This window comes from Crocuta crocuta, unplaced genomic scaffold (assembly GCF_008692635.1).
Source record: "Crocuta crocuta isolate KB4526 unplaced genomic scaffold, BGI_CrCroc_1.0 scaffold330, whole genome shotgun sequence".
Lineage (NCBI taxonomy): Eukaryota > Metazoa > Chordata > Mammalia > Carnivora > Hyaenidae > Crocuta > Crocuta crocuta.
This window is the reverse complement of record NW_027530521.1, coordinates 3,147,552-3,173,020: the sequence shown is the minus strand read 5'-3', so window position 1 is coordinate 3,173,020 and position 25,469 is coordinate 3,147,552. Positions and strand designations below refer to the sequence as shown.

The 25,469-nt window shown below is 53.4% G+C and overlaps 1 protein-coding gene across 2 annotated transcripts in view; it reads left to right on the top strand.

Annotated features, from left to right (window-relative positions):
- Positions 1 to 25,469, top strand: part of TSPAN18 (tetraspanin 18) — a 172,487-nt gene that overhangs the window by 58,255 nt on the left and 88,763 nt on the right. The window lies entirely within an intron of this gene.

The following is a 25,469-nucleotide window of genomic DNA, read 5'->3' as shown; positions in this document are numbered from 1 at the left end:
CCTGGGGAGTGGCAGGCAGAGACCGATGTGCCCTCCAGGAGGCTGCAAGATCAGTCATGCTCACCGGGGAGAAGGGCCTGGGTGAATTCTGTGCCACCAACCCAGAAGTGTGGTATTTGTGGAATGGAAAGAAAAAAAAGACCCCAGATCAGTAGGGAATGAATTTTTATTTTCCTAGTCGGTCAGCAGGACACCGCAAGCATTGGAAGAGGAAAAACAATAATAGTCTGTGTTCAGCACGTAGCTCCGCCCACCTCCTTCCAGTCCTTGCTTTTGTGGGACGGTGCGGGCTCCGTGGAGCCGAAAGACTCCTTCGGGAGCCCTTGCCCCAGGCCCGTGCCCCTTTCTGAGTGGTTTGGGGGCCTGAGGGATGCTAGGTTGTACACCAGGGGACAGGGGCTCGTGGGGTTTCCCAGGCTGTCAGAAGACACCCCTCGGAGGGCGTCTTCATTCTGTCCCTGAGCCTAAGACCTCCGACATCGCAGACACAGCTTCTAGTCAGTCACCCAGGCAGTGACGTCACTGCTGGGCTCTGAGGGTCCAGGGAAGGTGCGTCTGTCTGCTGTGTGCGCGCGTGTGCGTGTGTGTGCACGCGTGTGCACGCATGCTTGCTCTGAGCTATAGGAGAACAGAAAAGGAGATGGGATGACAGACGTCCAAGGAACCTGGTCCAGCAGAGTGAGATACCCCAGAAGGGGCTGTCGTGGGGTTTTGAACCCTGTGTTCTCTCTCTGTGAGCCTCAGCTTGTTCCTCTGTAAAGTGAGACTGCGAGTGGCTGTTCACAGGGGGAGAGACCCTTCTCCGGGCTCTCAGAGAATGAAGTCTGCTCGGGTCCCCACTGCAAGAAATGAAGCCTGGTTGAGGGGCGGCCTCTGAGAGACCCCAGCCCGGGTCTGGACCCCAAGCAATGGGAATAATCACATTTAGCCCCTGCTCCTCCCACGTTTTGGGGGAAAGAGGGACATATGCCTGAAACACATCATCATAATTTCCACTCACACTTTTGCACAGTTTGGCTCATGTGTTTAATCAGTAGTGGACAAGCTGGGTCCCTGAAGAGGCTAGAGAGCTTCGAGCTGGACCCCAGCGTGGGGAGGCTAGAGCCCCTGGCACAAACCAAGGAGCTGGTGTGTGGGTGTGTTTGTGACGTGTGCTGCCATGGCCCCACCTCTTCCTCATGGGCACGGAGGCAGCCCAGCCACCTCTTCTGGGGACTGTCTCCTCCTCGTGGTCTCCAGTGCATCCCAGCTACAGAGGAGTGGGTCACCAAGGTCTGGGCGTTCGCTCCGGAAAGAGGGGACTGGCACCGAACGGCATGCAGAGTGTGGCATTGCTGGAGGTTCAAGGTCAAGGCCAGCAGTCAGGCCCCAGGGCTGTGGGGCTCAGGGTGGTGCCCTCTGCCCTTGGCTGTGCAGCCTTGGGCAAGTCATTCCTCCCAAGCGAGCTTCAATTTGTGACAGTGCTTACGTCAGAGGAGTGTTTTCCTGCAGTCATTGAGGGGCTAGCATTTCATGCATTCATTCGGAAATATTCATTGAGTGCTTACAATGTTCTTAGACACTGTTCTGGATACTGGGGTGATAGCAGTGGACAAAGTCCCTCCGTGTTGCCCTTTACACTCTAGTGAGAACAACAGACATAGTACGTAGTCAATATGAATTGATTTATATGTTATGTAAATATTATATACTTAATTGTATGCATGTAATTAACTCTATATTTATTATTAGCTCATATACTGGTTGTGTATCAATAAATATATATTTAAGGTGGTGGGAAAATCTGTGAGCGATGGTGGGGAGGCTGAGAGAGAAGTCAGACGCCTGTCTGAGGGGACATGTAAGCAGAGACCTGAGGAAGGGAGGGCCCATGCCCAGAGCTGCTTTGGGAAAGAGCTGCTGGCAAAGGGGAGTGTGGGCAGGGAGGGCTGGCCCCAGGACTGGAGGGGACTCAGCGGGGGTGTGTGGCGGGAGGTGGGGAGGTGGTCGGGGAGAGCAGGTCGGGCCCTGTGGGAAGGACCATGGTTCTGCTCTGCTGACTGCTTGTCACAGAGCAGGGGCTGCCTCAGTGTGCTTTAATTCGCCCCCATGGTGTCTGTAGCAACTCGCAACAGCCCCTGAGTGGGGCGTGGGGGTGCGGGGACGGAGGGTCTCAGCCGGCTCTGGGACACAAGACACGTCCTCTCCTGAGTGGGGCTTTGGTGGAGCCTTGGAGTGATGCAGACATGGGGATAACCCTGGACCCTGCTGAGCCCCTTCTGGTGGCTGACAGCTCGGTCAACTCTGTTTGGGGAAGGAGTCTGGGAAGGAAGCCTCGAACGGAGTGTGGATGAGTAGCGCGTGCCAAGGCCCTGAGGTTGCAAGGGACGTGGCTGTGGGGAAAGGCAGTGTTTCAGTGTGGCTGGCAGTCCGGGCTTTATGGGGGGTGTGGACGTGAGGGGAGCCCAGCCCGGCCTGCTGTGTGCCCTGAGGCCAGCAGTCGCAAGAGCAGAGCCTGCAAGGAGGATTGTAGACAAGTGAGCATTAGGGATCTGCTCCTGGGGTCGCTGCTCAGGAAGGCGAGGGTGCCAAGCCAGCCGCAGAGGGCGGCTTCAGCTCAGCTCCACAGGCTAGCTCAGAGCCAGCCCCACTAGAGGCAGGGCCTGGGTCAGGGCCTCCGTGGCTCAGGACACTTCCAGAACACTCAGAGAGCTCTCTGCTGGGACAGAGGTTTCTGGGCGTGTGAGACTTTGAGTATTTTTTTTTGTGGGGAGAGGAGAGAGAAAGCAAGAGAGGGGGCTTGAGTTGGGGAGAGGGACAGAGAGAGAGAGTGAAAAATTTTTTTTTAATTTTTTAAATGTTTATTTATTTTTGAGAGAGAGACAGAGTGCAGGCTGGTGAGGGACAGAGAGAGAGGGAGACACAGAATCTGAAGCAGGCTCTAGGCTCTGAGCTGTCAGCACAGAGCCTGATGCAGGGCTTGAACCCACGAGATCATGACCTGAGATCATGTCCTGAGCTGAAGTCAGACACCCAACCGACTGAGCCACCCAGGCGCTGAGAGAGAGAGACAGAGAGACAGAGAATCTTAAGCAGGCTCCACATTCAGTGCTCAGCTTGGAGCCCAACGTGGGGCTTGATCCTATGACCCTGGGATCATGACTTGAGTCGAAATCAAGAGTCGGGAGCTCAACCGATGGAGCCCCCAGGCGCCCTGAGACTTTGAGTCCTAAAACCAGGGTGATGAGCCCTGGAGCACCAAGAGAGTCCACTGCAGTGACCTCACCTGCACGAGCCTCCACTCTTCCTTCTGTAATGTGGGTCATAATAATGCCAACTTTGTGGGGGTGCTGGTGAGTTTCGTCACAAACCCAAGAGGAGCCCTTGCCTGGCCCAGCAGCCACTTGAAGAATGTTCTCTAAGCCCTCGCCCTCACTTTCCAGGCACCAGTTGATCTCAAGCCCTAGAAGGATGAGGGCCGACATTTCGGAGGCCAGGCTCCTCCTGGTTCTTGGCCTCCCGCCCCCTCCCTGAGCTTCCGACAGCCGCTCGTGGCCAGAGGCCCCGAAGGGGAGGAGGCAGCTGTGTCTTTAAGGGCTCGGAATAGCGCTGAAATGTTATGACAGTGCATCTCACGGGGATGCAGTTTCCACGGCAACCCCACACTAAGATAAGCAAGCCGCCTGTGTTTTTTCCCTGCAAGGTTCAGGAGCGGGGTAGGGGGAGGAATGAGGCGATCTGTCAGCGGGTGGGACTCGGAAGAAGGAGCCCTGTCCATTAATCCTTGAGCCCTGATTGCGTGGTCCAGGGACGGACGCTAGCCGTCAGAAGAGGGAGAAGAGGGCCCCTTCCCCTGGCGCCCCATCTTGTGGGCTTGAGCCAGGGCCGCCTCTTGATGCACAGCGAGAGGAAGAAAGGGAAAGAGCCACAGTCAAGTTTTGTTTGAGAAATTGCAGCCCTCTCCAGCTTCAGCCCCTTGAGTGTTTCCTAGAGTTAAATAAAGCCCAAACAATCTAGGGCTTCGTGCGTGCGTGTGTGTGTGTGTGTGTGTGTGTGTGCATGTGTGTGTGTGCACAGAGATCAGAGTGGGGGTTAGCATTAAGGACTCAGGAGGTGCACTCAGGGAGATACAGGGTTCAAATTCTGGCTCTGCCAGTGGCTGAAATGTGGAGCTACCTAACCTGATAGAGCCTCAGTTTCTTCATCTGTAGAATGGGACACCGGGGAACAAGGAGCAAACAGCCAGGGGTCTGCCCCTCTTGGAAAGCTGTAGCTGAGATCACATACTGGGGTTGGTGCTGTACTAGGCACTTTTACATGCAGGAGGGAAGTTAAAGACCCTTCCCATCAAGCCTGAGAGGTCAGTTTCACCCGCTCCCCCCACCCCCCCCAATAGCCAAGTTCACACAGTCAGTCTGTAAAATAGCGGACCACTGGCAGGCCTTCTGGTACAAACCAGCCACCACGGGAAGCAGTGAGTGAGGAATGGGTGAGTGAATGAATGAATGAATGAATGGATGAGTGAATGAATGAATAGACCTCCCAAGCTGCCACAGTGGGGAGGAAAACAATGGCGGCCATGGTGGCCCCAGCAGAGCCTCTCCTCCTCTCACCCCTGCCCACTCACCCAGCCCTTCCGCCTCGCCTCTCCCCTCCTGTCTCCTGACACCCACCCCCATCAGGGTCCAGTGGGGCTTGAATGTGCAGAGTTGGGTTTGTGACCTCAGTGGCCACGTGCCTTTGGAGATGTCCACTTTTTGGAGCCGGGGGTTTCTTGTCTGTAAAATGAACAGTGAGACTTGCTTTGTCTGCCTTCCTGTGTCGTTGGGAGCGATCAGATGCGCGATAGCGCTGTGCCCTCAGTGGACATGAGGGTTGTAACGCAGGACCCCTTGCGGCCTTGGGGAACGACTCCGGGGTGCCCGCGTGGGGTACATGAGGGTGATGCTTGGCCCGGAGGGAGGCACTGCAGTGGTAGAATTGCAGGTCCCGTGGTAACTGATATAGGATGTGGATGTTGGGGGGCAGGGGGTGCCCTTGGCACCCTCAAAGCTGGAAACATGAGGAAGCCACCAGCCACGGCCCTGACGAAGTGCCCGTGTCCCACGAATGACCATGACCGCTTGCTTGCAGCCTCAGGCTCGGGCTCTGGAATATGCATGGGTTTTTTGTTGTTATCATTGTTTTGTTTTTTTTTTGAGAGAATGAGAGCACAAGTGAGCGAGAGGCAAAGACAGAGAATCCTACAAAGGCAGAGAGAGAGAGAGAGAGAAGTGGGGCTCACCCAGAGCAGGACTCGTGCTCACCCGACGCGGGGCTCGAACTCATGAACCGTGAGATGGTGACCTGAGCGGAAGTTGGATGCTTAACTGACTGAGCCACCCAGGCGCCCCCAGGAATATGCATGTTAACAAGTGCCCTGGTGTTGCTCTAATCTACCAGCCAGGGCAGGAGCATGGTGGGGCGGCGGGGGGAGAGGGGCAGACAGAGGAGGGGCGTGCGGGGGGCAGACAGAGGAGGGGCGATGGGTTCGTGCCAGCTTGGAGACAGCAGGTCTGCGTTGTGCTTGCTGCTGTGTGACAAGGCTGTCCCTGTCCTGTTCTGGTCACTATTCCCCTAATGCCCACACCACGAGGGGGCAAGACCAGTTGTCACCAACATGTCCCCTACCCTGACATTCGGGTTCCACTGTGGGCCCTGTGAGCAGGCCACACCCCAGATGGTGGTGGCAGTGTAGGGAGGACCAGCCCAGCCAGGAGCAGGGACGGAGGCTTAGCCAGCCCATGGGGCCCCGAGCTCTGGGCCCTTGTTTCCTGCCTCCACGGTGCGAAAATAGAATAATTCATCCGTGATGGTGGAAGAGCCCCCAGGGATGGGGGTGGGGGCAGAGGACCCCCAGATCCATTTCCCGCAAATCAGCAAAAAACCCGTAAACGCTGAAAACGAATCTCTTGTTCCGTGCCTTCTCCACTGCGCAAAACACACACGTCTGGTCATTTGCCAGTGAACTCTGAAGCATGAGCATAAATAATTAACATGGAATTACAGCTGTCAAAATAAATTAGCAAAAACTAGGAGCCTCCGTTCCCTCCTCCTCCTTGCCATCCTGGGAGTTCTCAGCGGGCGGTCCTGTAAGCGCTGGCGATACAAGGGTGCCCTGGACCCCGAGACAGATGAGTGAGACGTAGTGCGATGCAGAAGAGGCGAGGGAGGGGCGCCCGAGGGCGTTGGAGGGCACGTAGGAGGACTTACAGGTGCACGTGCAGCCTCGCCCTCCCCCCACCCCGCGCCCGGGGTCTGTGGTGGGCAGTGCCTGTAACAGGCTGTGGCCACAAGCTGCAAACGCACCGGCGGTGGCAGATCTGGGGTCAAGTGGGCTCAGGGCACGGAGGTGGCCCCGTGCATCCCCACCAAGAAAATGGGTGCGCCCCACAGCCACACATCCTAAGGTCCCAAACCACCTGGGAACGAATCCGATTCCAGGAAGTAAAACAGGCTCTTCCAGGGGGTCTGGAAAGAGTCCGCCTTTCTCCCTGCTCCTAGAGCATGACATGGGGGCTCGGGCCCCAGGGACAGGAGGAAGGAGGTGGCATTTACTCAGCGTGGGCTTTCTGGAGGCTTGGCGTATGTCGGGTCTGCACACCCGCGTGCCACAGGCGGCCACCGTGGCTCACGTGGACTGGAGCAGTGGCCTCCCACCTGGTGTCCTGCGGCTGGCCCCCTGCTCTGCTGTTGGGCAGAATGGATGAGTGAGCGGAGGCAGGACCATCATTATGCCCATGCTGCAGAGGGGGAAGTTGTGGTCTAGAGAAGTCATCTGGCTCACGTTTCCTGGGTGGGCAATGGGGCGTGGATTTGAACTTGGGCAGAATGACGTCCGGGCAGGCCTCGGAAGCATTACTACTGCCAACCACGGGCCTGGGGGCCGGGGAGCAGCACCTGCCGGATGTCAAGCTCTTCTCCCTCCGGTGGGCCCGCGAGGAGCAAGTGGTCCCAGCACAGGAGCGGCTGCTGTGAGGATGGGGACCGGCCCGGGGAACCTAAGGTGCCGGTGTGGCTGGGGCAGGGTGGGCGGCGCGGGGACGCGGTGCAGATGGGGTGACAGGAGGCTGCGGTGGTGACGAGTTCAGATCTGCCCTTCAGAGTGATGGACCTGGGGGTGATGGTGCCGGGGAGTCTTTTCCTGGTCCGATTAGTACTAGGGACCTTGGTGACACCCCCATGACTGTCCCTACCACTCTCTACTGAACATTCTCCTTCATTCATCCTTCCGGAGAATATTCTAGAACACCTACCAGGGATGGGCACCGTTCCATGTACTGAGACTAAAACCACACAGACGAAACCCCTGTCCTCATGGAGCTTCTTACCATCCAGAGTGAAGAGAGAGAGAATAAATGAGGGAACAGATGCAATACAAAATTAGACAAAACAGATGCAATACAAAATTAGACAAAAATGTCTAAATGGAGACAACTCTGTGAAGGAAACGGGCAGGAAATGTGGTAGTGACAGGGTGGGATGGGGGGCTACCGTGGGAAGGGGGATCAGGGAAGGCCTCAATGAGGAGGTGGACAATTCAGCAGATTCCTAACATCTGTGGGAATTTCCAGGGAAAGAGTATTTCAGGCAGAGGGACCAGCAAGTGCAAAGGCCCTGGGGTGAGGTCTGAAAGGGAACCGGCATGACTGAAGAATAGCGAGTCGCAGAGTGACTTGTGTACAAGTCAGTGAAGGAGGGAGGCTTTAGAAGATGGAGCAGGCATCCAGGAAGGAGATGATGGGGGCTGGGACTAGTGCAGTAGTCATTAGAAACGGCGAGCAGTAGTTGGACAGGGGATGTATCTTGGGGTCAGTCTGGTAGGACTTGCTAACAGACGTGAGGGATGGGGGACAAGAAGGATAGTGACTAGGAGGTTTTGGATCTGAGCATCTGAAAGAAATGAAAATGGAGGAGGGAGGGTGCACTGCTGCAGTGCCTCCCCAATGAGACTAGGGATTATTAGGGACTGTTTCTGAGCCAGATTCATCACTTCATCAGCCTGTGCCTCATTCAGGGCCTGATGGGATGAGGTTCAGGAGTGGTTTGTGAGGTGCAGATGAATGAAGGAGGGGCTGGGGTTCAGGAAGACAGGACAGTGAAGATAAGTGAGTGAGTGATACTCCCATCGGCCTTCCCCTAACTGGCTGGCAAAGAACAGTAACCCTCGGCCCTAAACAGTTGTGCCACAGAATGTTTTAGGGACCAATGTGAATGTGAATTTTTCTGAAGTTTCAAGATGTACACTGGTTCAGGGGCGACTGGGTGGCTCAGTCGGTTGAGCGTCTTGACTTCAGCTCGGGTCATGATCTCGCGGTTCATGGGTTTGAGCCCCATGTCGGGCTCTGGGCTGACAGCTAGCTCAGAGCCTGGAGCCTGCTTTAGATTGTCTCCCTCTCTCTCTGACCCTCCCCTGCTCACGCTGTCTCTCTCTCTCTCTCTCAGAAACAAATAAAACATTAAAAAAAAAAGGATGTACACTGGGTCAAATAAGGGCTCTGAAAAGGCCTACGCAAAAGACCCTATTTAACCTGGGGTTAAGCCAGCATTTCCCAGACTTCGCTGATGGCAGAGCCTTTTTTTTTTTTTTTTTGGCCAGGGTCCTTATTAACATCTGAACACCGTTCAGGAAAGGCTCTTCAGGCCAGCCCTCCTCATCTGTGCTCAGTTGCTGGCTGTCACTGAAGAGGGTCAGAGGTGCACACTTCCCTCTCCTACAGCACTCTTGGGAAATCACTCCAGGGTTGAGGATTACTCCAAATATGGCGCCATCATTAGCATCATAATGCGGGCTGTCCCTTACTCAGTCCTCCAGCTGGGCAGCCACTATTGTGAGCGGGTTTCCATGCATCTTCCATTTAAAGCTCCAAACAGCCTTTTGATATGATACTATCATTGCTGGCCTCATTTTACAGATGGGGAAAGCAAGACTGGGGGGGATTAGGTGGCTTGCCCAAGGTCACGCAGCTGGAGAGTAGCAGAACAAGGATATAGTCTCGGGAAAGTTCCAGAACATCCCCTTCCCCAGCCTGACCACTACTGTATCCCTCCCCCATCCGTCCCAAACCCTGGCCAAGCCACACCGGGGGGCCCTCGATCTGGTGCCCGCCTTATAGCTGGAGTCCAGACTCTCTCGGGCAGTGCCCCGCGCCCCGCCCCCAGCTGTCCCGGAGCTGATGCTGAGCATCTCAGAAGCTCGTGGAATTGGAGAATTTTAAACAGGAAACTGGTATAATTTTGGTCAGGAGCTCAGGCAAGAGGGAGAAGGTCTGCCAGACACAGCCACATCCAAAAGAAATAAAGAAGGAGGGTTTAGGGTTTCAAGTTTGTGCGTTTAAGGGATATTAAGACAAATAAAGGACTTTTATTCAGCCCTGTCCCGGCCTGGCCGCCTTCTGCTTTTCCAGTCTCTCACGTCCCTCCTTGTTGAATTGAGGAGGGGGCCCATGCANCCCTCCCTCAGGCTCTGTCTCAGCCACGCCTGCCCCTCCTCCCCCCTCCCCCCCCTTGGTTTTTGTTCTTGCCCAGGGCCTGGGCCACTGTGGGGGCTGCCAGTGCCCCGAGTGAACAATGGAAGCCTTGTGAGGCTGTAGGCCCTGCGGCCCCCTCCCCAGGGGCCCTGGGGAGTATTCCCCAGCCTTGCCCCAGACCCCTCTGAACCCTGGTGCCCTTGAAGAGCACACTAAACTTGTCTGGTGGGCAGAGCGATTTTCTCAGCCCCAAGAGCCCGTCGGGCACCCCACCCCGCTGCCCTTGCCCGTCCCACACCCGTGGCCCAAACAGCACAACCACCACACGGCACCAACCTCCGCTCTAGCAGTTTTATTAGATCAGCCAGGGCCTCCTTTCCTTAGGGATCTCCAGCCCCCACTCCATCTCATTTCAATCCCACAAGTCCCCTCCCCGTGGTGGAGAACAGTGGTGAGCTCTCCACAGCCCCCCCGGTGGGCAGGAGGCACCGCGTGGAGAACCACGGTCAGGGTTATTCTGTGCCCTCTATGATCTGTGTGGTCACAAAAACCCCCGAGGCAGCTGCTACGGTTATTTCCTTCCCGCAGAAGAGGGAGACCAGGCAGGGAGAATGAAGAACCTTGCCCAAGGTCACAGTCAGCAGGTGGCAGGGTCAGGATCTGAACCCCAGGCCGTCCACTGCCTGTATCAGAAGGCGTAGCAGGTGTCTGGGGGCTGCGCGCTCTTCACCACCAGAACGGTTTTTCCCTGGGACTCATTTTTGGATCCTGATCTTCAGGATGACTGTGCAGGGATTACAACGTTGGCCCATTTTGATGGAGGAGAAACTAAGGTTCAGACAGGGGAAAGGAGCTGCCGGGGGCCCCAGAGCTCATGGACCTGGCACATCTGGGATTGGAGCCCCTTCCGGTTCAGGTTTGGGTATCTCAGCCTCCAGCTTAATACATACGCTAAGAGTGAAAGCCCATCGACATCAAGAGGCCTGGCCTGGAGGGTTGCTGAGCCCTTCTATTTGGGGGAGCCAGCCACCTCTCCAGGGCTTTTCCGGACTGAACTAAATCCCCTTGTATTTGTGCCGTGTCAGGGAGCTTTGCTCAATGGGCATTTGTGCCCAATCTTCCCAAAGAGCCTCTTCCTGGGCTGCCAAGCAGGATTCCTGATGACACCTGTTTGCAGGGCCCTGGTCTGCCCACCTGGGCCACAGATAACCACAGGCCGCTTGTGGCCCCTCCCTGAGAGGGGTGATTCCCAGGGCTGGGCCTGGGTACAGGCAGGAACTCCTCGGGCCGTGGGTCAGAGCATAAATCAAGGCTAATTACAGAGCTCCCCCTGCCCCCCATGGAGGTACAGTGTCTGCCAGGAAGGCTGTCTTCTGGGGGGAAAGCAGACTTCCTGAAGGCCCCGTGGCTCTCTGCCACGCGGGCACCCAGCCTGGGACATGGGGATCGATCGTGGAGGCTGCAGGAGCCTGACCACAGCCCAAGGTCCCACCACAAGTTAAGGGCGGTGGCCAGACTTCAGATCTTCTAGCCCCACCCCCCATCTGACAGTTTTTAAACTACAGGCGCTTAGGGATTCATTTTAAAATAGCATCAGAATTGGAATGGCAGATCGTTGAGGCCTGGTGATTGCCACACAGAGGTTCACTGGAGTGTTCTCTCTGATTGCCTGACAATTTCCAAATTATCAGCGAAAACGATAAGCTGAATGTCACGTTCTCGGAAAGCCTTTCTCTGAACGAAACTAGTAGATTGCCGTTCTTCTCTGCAGCCCCTTTTTGCTTCCTCCACAGAACTTGGGACAACCCACAGTCTTTCTTATTATTTGTCTGCTCACGCATGGCTCTCGGTGTGGCGTGAGCCCTCGCATTGGCCTTGTTACCTAATGTGTGTGTGTCCTAGCATAGAGCTGGGTATGCAGAAGGTGTCCAGTAAATTCCCAGGGAGTAAAAGAGTATACATGTGGCGTCTGCAGAAGGCACGATGGCTTCTGGGATGGGTGCAGGATGGTGGAGAAAATGAAGTGTCCCCATGAGTCAGGGGGCCTCGGGGTGGTGGCTGAGTGCAGGGGATGAGAGGAAGCTGGCTTGAAGCCCAGCTCCAGTTTCCCCGTGACCTTGGGGGACTCTCTGACCTGCTCAAAGCCCCCATATCTCCCTGTAGAGCATCATCAAGGCGGTTCTAGAATGACACAGCCACACAGAGGCACCCAAGTGCCCCGACTGCCCCCTGAGTGGCCGTGGGAGTGTCATTCAACCTCCCTGGGCCTTCTGGGCTGCCTTCAGGAAGCAGGGCAATTGGTGCTTATTTATCTGAAGGAAAGAGCTGGGCCAGGCCACCTCCCGGGGTGCCAGGCTTTAGACACTCCAGCTTTCCACCCCACAGAAGGTTTGTACATGTGGTGTGGCTCTGCCTGGAGGGGGCTCCTCCCCATTTCGTGGTAAAGCTTCAGAAGTCCCCGGCCAGGGTGGGAAAGAGGTCTGTGGAGAGCAGAGCTGGGCTTGGAGCAGGCAGGATACCTCTCGAAGGTGCATTCCAGGGGCTACCAGTGCCTGGATTGGTGGACAAAGCAGGAGGCTTCCAGTAAATCTGGATTGGATGCTGGCTTGGCCTCTTCCTGCCACGTGACCTGGAGCCAGACCCACCCCCACCCCAGCCTCTGGCCCCAGTCCAGTTCTGAGAGCCTGTTTGCACCTGTGCGGACCTGAGCCGCCCACCCAGCCTCTGGTGTGGCTGTGAGGGAAGGAAGTCGCCTGGGTGGAGGGATGAGGTCTGCCGAGCGGCCTGGGTGCCCCGTGCTCTTTCTGAGCAAGGCCCAGGGCACAGGGAGCTGCAGAAAGCCCTGGTCTGCTAGGCGTCCTCTGGAGCCCGCAGTGCTTGCTGAGAGTGCCCGGGGCCCTTCAAGGGCGATGCCTCATTTATGAGGTCATGTTCATTTGTGCCCATCCAAAGATGAGCTTCTGGCTTCGTTTCTGTTTTGTTCGTGGGGCAAAACCAAGACGCAGCAAGATGGAGTCACTTGCCCAGATGACACAGCCGGTGCGAGGTCAGAGTGGGATTTGAACCCTGTCCCAGCAGCCAGCTTTAGATTGAAAAGCCCTGATGATAATTCATTCTTGGCACCCGGTAAAGTGTTGAAAAAAGATTCCCCCGCCCCCCTCCTTTTCTGCTTGAGTACCCCTTGAGGTCTGGGAGCTGTCTCATTAGGAGGGGGGAAAGGTCCCTCAGGGGTAGAGAAGCCAAGAAAGGAGGTGTTTGGAAGCACGGGGCGGGAGGGAGACCCTCTCCAGAAGAGGGAACAGCAGATGCAAAGTGCTGAGCTGTGNATAAAGAACACTGGGGAGGAGGCTGCAGGCCTTTGAAGAGTTCTGAGTTTATTCTAAGTGCAGTGAGAACCCTTCAGAGGGTTTAAGCCAGAGGAGCTCAGGGTTCTAATTTGCATTTTAAACAAGTGTTTCTGGCCGCTGCATGGAGAATGGATTACAGGGTGAAGGGGGGAGTCTGGAGACAGAAGTCAGGACCTCTCCCCTGGAAGGATCTGCTTGGGGTGGGCATTGCGCCCACGCGGGCGAGTGCACACACACACGCGCGCCTTGCTTCTGTCAGGGTGGACTTGAACCTGGGGCAGAGGTGGCTGGGGGTGTCTACAGATTGGCAGGGGAACCCTAGGACCCCTCACTGGGAGATAGGAAACCTCAGTCTGTCCATACTGGTCCCTCAAATAACAAGAAAGATGAGGAAATGAAGGAGGGCTTTGTATACTGACGGCTTTGCTAGGGAAGCCTTTCCCCAACTCGGCTTGGACCTGTTTGTGTTATTACTGTCGTTGTTTTATTATTTTTAATATTGTTTAACACGACTGTAAAACACTGGTATAAATAACGTCGATATTTTTCACATTGAGCTGCTATGGAAAAGGGGCACTCTAGCCCCTTGATGGAAGGGGACAGTGTGGGGACAGGAGTGGGGAGATAAACAGTAGAAGTGATTATATGTAGCACCCACCACCTGAGTGTTCTGTTTTCCAGGCCCTGCTAGGCATTAACAGGGTTTCACTGGTCTCTAAAACCACACTTCTGCCCCCTAGGGACTCAGCCTAAGAAAATAAAGAGAGTGAATACAGACTGTCGCACAAAGTAGGGTATGAATGGTGTCAGAAGCGTAATCCACAAGGAGAGGCTTTTCAGGGGTAAAAGTGGGAGGGAGTGGAGAAAGCCTTTACTGAGGTGGAGCTAAGGACTGGGGGTGGAAGGGAGGCATTCCAGCTTGTGGGGTTAGTGTATCATCTGCCAGGGCCTGGACGTGGAACAGCATGGGTGTGATGTGGAACAGCATGGGGTGTATACTTTCAGCAAAGAAGGAAAGATCCCCTTCGGTGGTAACCCTGGGAACATGCAGAGGGGTAGTGAAATATTAAGTTGGAAAGATGGATTGGGGTCAGAGGATGGAAGTCCTTGAATGCCGAGCTTGGGTTTAATTGTTCAACCTTAGGAAGGCTTTGAAGGTTTTGAATCAGATCAGCGGTCTGGAGATCTTGCCCTGATAGGGTTAGAGGATGGACTGAAAGTGTTGAGAGACAGAACAACTTGGCTACCGCAGAAGTCCGAGCAATAGATGGTGCAGATCTCCAGAGGGCCGGGACCCTGGGGTAGAGACCAGGGGCAGATACAGGAGGCAATGGGAAGATTCTATAGGGCTCAGGAATGAATTGGATGGTGCAAGGGCAGAAATGACGATGTCTCTGAGTCTTGGAGCTGAGGCACCTAGGGGACCGGCTGCTAAGAAAACCGATGGGAATTCAGAGGTTGGGGAAACAGCTAGCTGGAGGGGGGCAGAGAAATGATGAACTCAGCTTTGGAGAAAGAAGAAAGATTCCTCCTCCATCACCCTTCGTACATCAGAATTCCTTTCCAACAGTATTCTCCCAGCTTAGATGCAAGTTTGAGCTGCATTTAGTAAGCCTTGAAAATAAGAATAGAGGGGCGTCTGGGTGGTTCTGTCGTTTAAGCATCCGACTTCGACTCAGGTCATGATCTCACGGTTTGTGGGTTCGAGGCCCGCGTTGGGCTCTGTGCTGACAGCTCAGAGCCTGGAGCCCGTCTTCACATTCTGTGTCTCCCTCTCTCTCTGACCCTCCCCTGCTCTCTCTCTCTCTCTCTCTCTCAGAAATAAATAAAACATTAAAAATTAAAAAAAAAATAAGAATAGAATGTTGCCAACCCAGAGGCCGTCTGTTTGGTCTTTATCAGATTACATTGTTATTCATCTTCACTCTGCCTCCTTGCCTCTTTCTGCTTCTAGATGTCAAATTCACTTAGGGCCACAATCAGGGGCCACATGGATAGAAGAGCTCAACAAATATCTGCAGATGAAAGGGAGGAGAGGATGCGTCAGCACTGAGCCTAGCCCTTCAGGGTCCCTGAACGAGTATTTGCGGCCCCATGTGCAGGGGATGGCTGATCTTTCGCAATCTGAGGTTTCAGAGCTCCTCTCTGGTAGCTATGCCTGCAGTGCTGTGTTTATCTTTACGGTTTGGATTGCAATTTTTCTTTCAAGTCCAAAGGCATTTAAAAATCCCAGCCTAAAACAATAAGTGGACTGCATTTCTGAGGCAGGAAGGGGGGGGAGGCAGGAGGGAGGAGGAAGAGGTGAAAGCACGAGAGCCTCTTCACTCCCCTCCCCTGTTGATTTCTGGGACGGAGGTTAGAGCTAGCAGGGTGTTTAAGTGAGGTGGGCAGCAAGCCCAGCCTCCGGACTATGGAAAAATAATCGACCTTCCCCTGACGGGGGCTGTGTTCTCAGCAGAACTGTGCCGCCCTGGGGGCATGCATCAGGAGCGCCTGTCTGGCATCTTGGTGGTGAGAGCAGGTCCCCTGAATCACAGGCTGTTGTCCATACCAAAGAAATCGTGCTGGTTATTGCTTTTCGTAAAGATCGGGTCTGATCACTGCCTGGGTGGGGCTCCTTGGCAAGGTAAGAAGCCAGCTGTAAATGGGAGCCTCGGATCTGTCTGGAAAGCTCGTGAGAACCTACCCAGAGACTTTAGCTAATGACAGGTGGCCTCTGGCCACTTTTCACAGCTCTCTGTGATGCAGAAGTTAACAAAAGCAAAGTTGCTTCCACCGAGGCACATGTCTCAGGGTTTTCCCAGTATTGAATTAGGGATGGGTTAGAGGAGGTATTTGGATGCCTCCCTGGGGTTCTGGCTGCTGTTTCTGAGAAGCTACAGTCCCCATAAGATAAGATCAGCCCCCCCACCCCCCACCCCAGCCCCTCGCTGGGAGGCTTGAGTTCTGGAGATTAACTCACTGTGGGACCTCAGCTCAGTCGCTTGGCCTCTCTGGACCTTGAGACTTGCTTCTGTATTGGTTTCCTAGGCTGCTGTAACAAATTACTTACAAACTGAGCGCCTTGGAACAACAGAAATATAATCTGTTACATTTCTGGAGACCAGAAATCTGAAATCAAAGCACCGGCAGGGCCACCCTCCCCGCCCCAGGCTCTAGGGAAGACTCACTTCCTGCCTCTTCCGGCTTCAAGCACTTGCTGGCCATTTGGGGTCCCCCCCTTCCCCCCCCACACACCATCTTCACATGGCCACCTTCCTTCTGTGTCTATTTTCCTGTGTGTTCTCTCCTCTTATAAGGATGCGATCCTTGGATGTAGGGACCTCTTCCTATCTGCCAAGACCCTTTCTGCAAATAAGGCCACAGTCCGAGGTCCCGATGAAGATCATGAATTTTGAGGGGACGGTGTTCAACCCAGCACACCTCCCTCCTTTAAAGGGCTGTTGTACGTTATGAAGTTCGACTTAGGTCGTTCGTAAGCAATGATTAAGTGCCTGTTGGATGTAGAGCACTTATCTCATTTCAAGGAAAGTAGGACGCTGTTCTGGGTTTGCCTGCCTCGTTCCTAGCACGCCTGAGTCCGTTAAACTTGCACTAGGCCTGCCCGGGGGTCTGGGGTGGGTTTCCAAGATCTGGAGCTTTTCCCAGGACGTGTAGCTGCTTAACCACCCCTGCGGTGTTCCCCGTGACACACCCTTAGACCTGCTCGGGTGTCCATGGAAATGTGTCCAGGCTGTTCCTTTCATGCACCTCATCCCACTATAAAAATCTGTCTAACTTGTGTTGAGGCCGGAAGAACACGTCCTGGCCCCACCGAGTCTCCATCCAACATGCCCAGAACATTGGCCACATCGTCTAAGGGGTCTTTGGCAGATCTAAGTGGCTTCGGGAGGCCAGTCCCTTCCACACTTCCAGAGCGACAGGAAGCACGTGCACCCCCAGCAGCATGTGATGGGCCAGATGATTTGGGGTGGGACTCTTGTGAGCCCGCAGGCTTTTCGTGTTAATGGTTTTATAGTGATTAAATGAGTATCTGATAAAATATACTTAACACATCACACCCGTGGTCTTAAGCTAGCATTACTTAAGACAAGGATAGGTTTTAAAAAAATTAGTTGGGGGGCGCCTGGGTGGCTCAGTTGGTTAAGCATCCGACTTCGGCTCAGGTCATGATCTCATGGCTTGTGAGTTCAAGCCCCGCATCAGACTCTGTACTGACAGCACAGAGCCTGGAGCCTTGCTTCTGCTTCTGTATCTCTTTGTCTCTCTGCCCCTCCCCTGTCTCTCTGTCTCTCTGTCTCAAAAATAAACATTAAAAATTTTTAAAAAATGAGTTGGGAGGGCGCCCGGGTGGCTCAGTTGGTGGAGCGTCTGACCCTTGATTTTGACCCAGGTCATGATCCCAGGGTCATAAGATCGAGCCCCATGTTGGGCTCCATGCTGAGTGTGGAGCCTGCTTAAGATTCTCTCTCTCTCCCTCTCTTTCTGTCTCTTTCTCTGCCCCTCTCCCTCATTTGCACATGCTCTCTCTCTTGCTCTCTCTCTCAAAATAAAATGAATTAAAAAAGTGGTTTAAGTCATTTGAAAGAATAAGATTCAGTAGCGAATAGTTCAGGTGGGATATAGACTAAGGAGGAATGAGATGGTCATATGCAAGGGGATATAGTAAATATTGTGAGTATCCCGAGGGCATCATCAGAATGACTCATGCTGGGGACACAGTCCAGTGGATTCAAGTGTTTGGCATTCGCACCTGTTTGGGTGTTGGCTGCGCCACCTACTGGCCAGGGAGCCATAGACCAGTCACTCGGTGCCCTGGGGCATCAGTTTCCCTTTCTGTAAATTGAGGCTGGTGGGGTCCCTGGGGCACAGAGGGGAGCATGCAGTGGCGTGCGGAGCCGTGGTGCCAAGGGACAGCTGATGGGGCCTGGATGTGGCTGTTAAATCGAGGGTGCCTCCATGGGGGTCCACATTGGAAGACCCAGACTCTGGAGCTGGAGAGGTCCTCTAGATGCTTGACCCTGGGTCGTGGTCCCAGGAGGCAGCCTCCTGAAGGTCCGAAGCGGGAATAGGGCCCAGGGGAGAACTGTTCTTTAGGTTTCATGTAAACAATTCAGGAAGCTTTGTTTGGAATTTTGGTTTTTAAGCTCTCACTATGTGCCAGGTGCTTTGCTTGAATTTTTATTGCTCCTGCAAAAAAACCTCCAAAAAAAAAAAATGAGAAAAGCAACATTATTTCCATTTTACAGATGAGGGTACTGAGGCTCAGAGGGGTGAAGTAAATTGACCAAGGTCGTACAGTTAGAAGAGGCAGAAGGGAGCACTGGAAACCTCCACTCCCTGCTCCTCCTGCCCTAGGGTTGGGCGTTCCTGAACTGGATCCAGAGAAAAGCTGTGATGGTGGGCAGACCCCAGATAGGAGAGGAGACTGAAAACTGACCCGAAAACACTACACCTTTTTATATATAAGGATCGCCAAGGCAACAGCAGCCCACAGGCTTCCTGTTCATTTCACCTGTCCTTCTAGAAAGGGGATGCTGTGGATCATTGCCTGCTCTGAGGCTTTCACATTTTTCTGCAGCATAGAAGCAGGGGAAATTGTCCAAATACATCCTCTGGGGACCGCGGGGGGGTTGGGGAGGGTGCAGTCTCGCGGGATTAAAAAGCAATTTGAACATGAAATTACTCCCCGGGGCCTGGCAGCTACACAGGGATGGGGATATAACGTTTCTTGGAAATGGATATTCTCACTTCTCAACGGATCTCAGTTTGCGGACAGTCTTCTGGATTATATCTTTGTAATTTTCTAGTTAGTGATCATTGTAATTGCCCTTCTTCCTACAAGACGTGCATTTCCACATGGGCTTTCACTGGAAAACAGGCCTGAGTTAGTTTGGCATTCAGAGCTATCGTGGTACGTCTTTCTTGAACTTCATACCTTAACTGCTTCTCAGGCTGACAACTTATGCTGGCAAGAGACTGGTCATAATAATAGCTGGCGCTAATCACATGGCAATGGCCATGTAGCAGGCCTTGTTCTCAGCACGTCACATGTTCATTTATCCTCAGATATTTAATCCATAGCACAACCCTTTAAGGCAGGTACAATTAGTTTCATTACACAAATGAGGCACAGAGATGTTAGGTGACTTGCCCAAGGTCACACAGCTCAGCTGTGGTATAAGCAGGATTTGAACCAGATCTATCTTCTTTTTTTTAATGTTTGTTTATTTATTTATTTTGAGAGAGAGAGAGAACATGAGAGAGAAGAGAGAGAGAGGGAGAGAGAGAATCCCAAGCAGGCCCCACACTAACAGATGCGGGGCTCGATCTCACAAAGCATGAAATCATGACCTGATCAAGAGTCAGACATGCAACCGAGACGCCCCTAGACCTACCTTCTTAACACTATGCGATGCTGAGTTTCCCATGAGTTCCTCTGACACATACTCAGCATAACCCTGAGCAGACATCAATCACTGAGTTTATAACACTGAGAATACTTATTTATTTTCTCATTCATCTTCACGGCCAATTCTTTGAAACTGGGGGCAAAAGTCTATTCAGTTCTATATTCCCAGAACCCAGTGCGGCAACTGGCACATAAAGAGTGTCTGATAATGGGGCGCCTGGGTGGCTCTGTCGGTTAAGCGTCAGTCAGACTCTTGGTTTCGGCTCCGGTTATGATCTCACGATTCGTGGGTTCGAACCCCGCTTCGGGCTCTGTGCTGACAGCTCAGAGCCTGGAGCTGCTTCAGATTCTGTGTCTCCCTCTCTCTCTGCCCCTCCCTGCTCATGCTCTGTCTCTCTCTCTCTCTCAAAAATAAACAAACATTAAAATTTTTTTAAAAAGGTGATAATTTGTTTTGGTAACAAAAGGATCCGAGCATAGAGTTTGCTCTCAAGGAAATTCATATCAATGGATGCCAAGAAATAAGAATGAAGCCATTTGAGAAGCAAAAAGCCCCAGGACCATAGATGCGGCTGGTTGGTGAGATGGGGAGCAGAATGACCCCACTTCTTGCTCAGTATTGAACACTGGGGTGCAGCCAAGGCGGATTCGTGGATCTGGAGTGGGTTGGTGCTTGGTGCTTATCTCGAGATGCGGCAGGTCTGGCACCCGCCAGCTGTCCTGAACAAGGGTAACAGCATGCTTGTGGGGAGGCGATGTGGTATTGTGGTTAGAGCAGCCAGGGCTTGAAATCTGGCTGCACTTTACATGTCTTTAAGCCTCAGGCTTCTCTTCTGTAAAATGGGTTCTTTATGAGGAATAAAGGTGATGAACAGCGAAAACTGCACAGCACAGTAACTGGCCTGAGAATCCTCCATAAACAAATGTCTGCTTAGAACGGTTGCACTGTCAAAATCACCGTCCCGACTAGCACCTGCTGGGCCTCACACAGCCTGCCAAGGCTCCGCTCTATAAGGGGAAACTGAGGCTGAGAGCACACAAAAGTGATTGCTTTGAGTCCCAGAATCAGAAGGGAGAGAAGACCCAGGTTCCCGACTCATTATCCAGCGCTTCACTCTATATCACGCCTTTTATCATTGGGATTTTTAAAGCACTAAAAGAAATTATTTTAAGGAATTTTATTGAGGTGAAATTCATGTAACATAAAATGAACCATTTTATTTTTTTAATGATTTCATTTTTAAGTACTCCCTACACCCAACATGGTGCTCAAAATTACTACCCCGAGATTGAGAGTCACACGCTTTACCGACTGAGCCAGCCAAGCGCCCCTAAAATGGACCGTTCTAAAGTGAAGGAATCGGTGCCATTCAGCTCATTCCCAGTGTGTGCAGCCACCTGTCTGGTTCACAAAACGTCCATCATTCCAAAGTCAGACCTCTCACCCGGTAAAACGGTCAGCCTCTCCTCTCCCCCAGCTCGTCGGTCCATCTGCCTTCTCCCTCCAAGCATCGACCTATCCGGGGTATTTCATATAATGGAATCATACGGGGTGCCTGGCTGGCCCAGTCAGTAGAGCGTGTGGCTCTTAATCGTGGGGTCGTGAGCTCAAGCCCTGCGTTTGTCATGGAGCCTACTTTAAATTTTTAAAATTTTTTTTTAAAAGGTGGAAAAGTAATCGGTAAATACCTATCCCATCCTTAAAAAATAACAAGACATCTGTTCTACAAACGCAGTTAAAATGCCTCCCCTTGCAGAGTCGGTAGTTGGAGTCTGAGCCACACACACACACACACACACACACACACACACACACGTGTGTGTGTCTGTCTCTTCTCCCTTGGTAGCGGCTGCTTTTCCACAGGCTACTGTCCCACTGGGAGATTGTGTGTCTGTTGATGTTTATTGACATAATATGATGTTTTGGTTTTTTAACTGCCTCCATTAGGCACTCAGCACCATTCAGAGGATGTGCGNAGTCTGAGCCACACACACACACACACACACACACACACACACACACACGTGTGTGTCTGTCTCTTCTCCCTTGGTAGCGGCTGCTTTTCCACGGGCTACTGTCCCACTGGGAGATTGTGTGTCTGTTGATGTTTATTGACATAATATGATGTTTTGGTTTTTTAACTGCCTCCATTAGGCACTCAGCACCATTCAGAGGATGTGCGAAGAGAGAGGGGCAGACACACTCTACGGTTAGCCTTGGAGATAGAATCCGAAGTACAAGCACAATTGGCCTTCTGGGGATAAACTCCTGCATGGCATGCACCATATTTTATGCTTTTTATAAATCTTATTTAGTTTTTATAACTTTTTAAAATGTTTATTTATTTGGGGGGAGCAGTGGGGCAGAGAGACAGGGCAACAGAAGATCCAAAGCAGGCTCTGTGCTGACAGTAGAGAGCCTGACGCGGGGCTCAAACCCACGAACCGTGAGATCATGACCTGAGCCAAAGTCAGACGCTTAACTGATTGAGCCACCCAAGCTGCCCATATTTTATGCTTTTTAAAAGACTCTTCCTTGGGGCTCCCTGGGTGGCTTGGTCGGTTAAGCATCCAACTCTTGGTTCTGTCTCTGGCTCTGTGATCTCACAGTTCATGGATCAAGCCCTGGATCTGGATCTGTGTTGACAGCGTGGAGCCTGCTTGGGATTATCTCTCTCTCCCTCTCTCTCTGCGCCTTCCCCACTGGCTTTCTCTTTTTCTCTCAAAAATAAATGAACTTAAAACACACACACACACACACACACATTTCCTTTAGCTCAGAGTGAAGTTGGGGATCTGCAAATATGTTGCCGTCTGCCTCCTGCCCGAGGCTGTGCCTGGAGACTGGTCCGCTGCTTGCCCATATTTCTCCAAACAAGCATTGAAGGTCTCCACCAGGCAGGCCTCCAGGCTGGGGCGTCTTCTGTCCTCTGTGACCAGGCAGGCCTCACCAGCACTTCCCTGAAGATGCAGCCACTTCCTGGCTGGGTGACCTTAGACAAGTGGCTTCATCTCTCTGGGCCTCAATTCCTCCAGGAGGTAACGGTAACCACGGAATGCGCTGCAGCTTGTGACAGGCTTCGCCAGATGCCCAGCTCCTTTTGGGGGCGGGGCGGCTCTGTGATTATTGTTACGACGCCCTTCTCTTCCTCCCTGGACACTTTGTTTCTGATGTACAGTAAAAGCTGCTGGCTTTTAAGGAAGGGCTCCTCAGGAAAAAAAAAAAAAGGAAGCGCTCCTCAGCTCTCGTGGAAGACAGTCCAGTGGAGACGATGAACGTGCAGATGACATAGAGGACGTATCATGTGCTGCTGGAACCCAGGGTGGGGACTGATGGGGGGTGTGGACCCGTCTTCACAGAGAGAGACTCCCTGATCTGGGTCCTGCAGGGTGGAGAGCAGGAAGTGTGTGTGTAAGGCGGAACCTGATATGACATAAAGCTGAAGGTGATCGTAAGTTAGGGTTGGAAGTTAGGGTCTGTCTTCGGTGGAGGAGTAGATGTTACTTTGACCTTTGTTCCCCCCCGCCCTTCAGAACGAGCCAGTCCCAGGCCACAGAAGGAACTCCCAGAAGGAGGTGCCATGGGGACCATGGAGCTCAGCAGGGGACAGGATGACTTCTCGGGTGGCCTGCCCACCAAACCCAGCCATTCAAGGAAGTCAGGCGGCATTATCACTGGGCATGGGCTGGGTTCGTAAAATAGCTTCCTGGGGCTGGAGGAGAGGCTGATAGATCTGAGGGAGGGAGAGGGGATGTGCAGGCGGCCCCCAGCCTGCTGACGGGGCTGCTCCGGGCACCTTGGGGCCTCTGAGATTCCTGGGAATCCCAGAACCGGTCAGCACACACACAGCACACAAGTGACAGAGATAAATCCTCTGTGTGTGTGAGGTAATCAGTGAGATGATAGAGCCCGGCTGAGCTGCCGAGCAGCCCCCCGGCGCTAGGCCTGTCCCCTCTGACGCCCCCATACCCTGCACATCCCGGCAGCCTCAGTCCCCTGTGCTCAGGTCCCTTACTGTCTCAGAGTGGCCCCAAGGTTCGGCCCAGGTTTTATCCAGCCCCTCCCATCGGCTCCTGGCCTCGGTGGCCTGGTGCTTTCTTCTTTGGCAAGATGGGGCTCGGGCAGGCTGTCTCCAGAGAGGCCAGCTGCATGCCCTGTGGGCAGGGACCCATGGCCATGACTTGGGGGCCTACACAAAGAAAGAGGCTGCACTTGGGCTGGATGTGGGCGATTTTCCCGTCTTGTCTGCTTAGGACCCCTTGGGTGATCACGGGCGCTCACGTAAGCTCCCTGAGCCTCAGTTTCCACGGGGGAATATGGGGGGCATCACAACATGCTTGTCTGTGTGGGGTTGCCCCAGGGCTCAACATCCAGGGGTCAGGAGCCCAGGGGGAGTAAACTGGAGACAGGTTTAGTTTCTCACATCCTGGACAGGCTGCCAGAGGGTCCTTGAACTTTCTACATGGCAGGCGCTGCTGGGAGAAAAGACCTCTAAGAACTAGCTTTGCACCTTTCCTTGCTATGTGACCTTGAACAAGACACTGGGTCTCTCTGAAGGAGGCTAAACCTGGGGCTTGTACAACTGCCCCCAGCCCAGGCCATATGGCATACATGACAAATGTACCTCAAATGTTGTTATTTTGACCTTTTTTTTTTTTTTTTTTTTGCAAAATGTGCAAAACATGGCACTGAGGAGCCCTGGAAGGAGCGTGTGGGTGAGGGCCTGGAGGCCACTGGCGGACCACCATGCAGGGCCTCGCTGGGCAGAGCTGTCCTGGGCCCTCAGGATGCGTCAGCCCAGCTCCGCACACCTGGGGCACACGCACAGCCCTGAGCTGGAGAAAAGTCTGAGCAGAGCAGAGGCTGAGATGGGAAAAGAGGAATCAAGTGCTCAGAGACCCTGGGAACGGGGTCTTGGAGACAGATCCTTCAGAGATCATCAAACTTTATAAAGCAGCAAAACCACTTTTTCAAAGGAAACCCAAAATAGGAAACAGACAAAAGCAAAAAAAAAAAAAAAAAAAAATTAAAAAATTAAAAAAAAGAGTCCTGGGGCGGTTTAATTCTTCTTTGTGTCGTGGAAAATGCCTCATTGTTTGTGGCACCTCAGCAGAGCACCGGGGGACGGTCCCAGACTTCATTTCCTTTACCAATAAAATTTTTTCTTAAGAAGTCAGGACTGACATCTGCATCTGGTTGATGGCCTCTTCCTGTCGGGGCGTGAGGATCCCATCCCAGTATTTCACGGAATGAGGACCTGCCCCTTTCTCGGGCAGGACAGGACAGGAGGGGCAGGGCTTTACACGGAGGTCGCCGGCTTCGTGAAAACTTCCTGCCTTGTCTTGAGTCTGCAGATCTGAAATCCATGGCGGGATAGCGGCAGTGGGAGCCCCTTCTGGGGGGTCTCCAGTCACAGGGTTTGACAAGCGTCGACTTGTTCTAGCACCCCCTTTTACGGGGGGGGGCAGGGTTTCTGGGCCCCTGGCCAGGATGCACCTTCTACCCTGACACATGAACTGGGCACGGACCAGGGTGAGCCAAGGCCCGGGAGCAGCCCTCCTGTCCCCTCGATGCCCTCCTCAACCCGCCTCAGGTCTGAAATCGAGCCACCGGAACAAACCCATCCCCATTTCCCAAACCCATCCCCATTTGTGGATGAAGGCGTGGAGATCACAGAGGCTTAATTTCCCCAGCAGTGCTGCCCACCTGCCCCTCCCCAGGGGCTGCTGGCATCGAGGGAGCACCCTCAAAACTAGGGGATGGGTCCCTCAGAACTAGGGGTGGGGTCCAGAGGGCGGCCCAGCTGAGGCATCACCTCTACTGTCCTTGGTGTGCGTGTGTGTGCGTGTGTGTGCATGTGAGTGAAAGGGGGTCTGGGTTGTTAAGGACTGATGGAAATCACTCCACACATATTCACTGAGCACCTACATGATGCTGGAGATTGTTCTAGGCTTGGAGATGCTGGGGTGATGATTATAAATACCTACAAGATTGGCGGCAGAGCAGCATTGCGGAGGGAAAGGGGTGCAGCCGCTTCAGACCGAGTCGTCAGGGAGGACTTCTCTTTGAGGAGGAGCCGTTGAGAGTGGAGCGTGAGAGCCCCCAGCCATGGGATGGGAGGAGGGGAGTGCACCGGGCAGAGGGGCCAGCAAAGGCACCTAGGTGGGAACAAGATGGTATGTTCCAGGACCGTCAAGGAGACTGGGGGCTGCAGCAGAGAA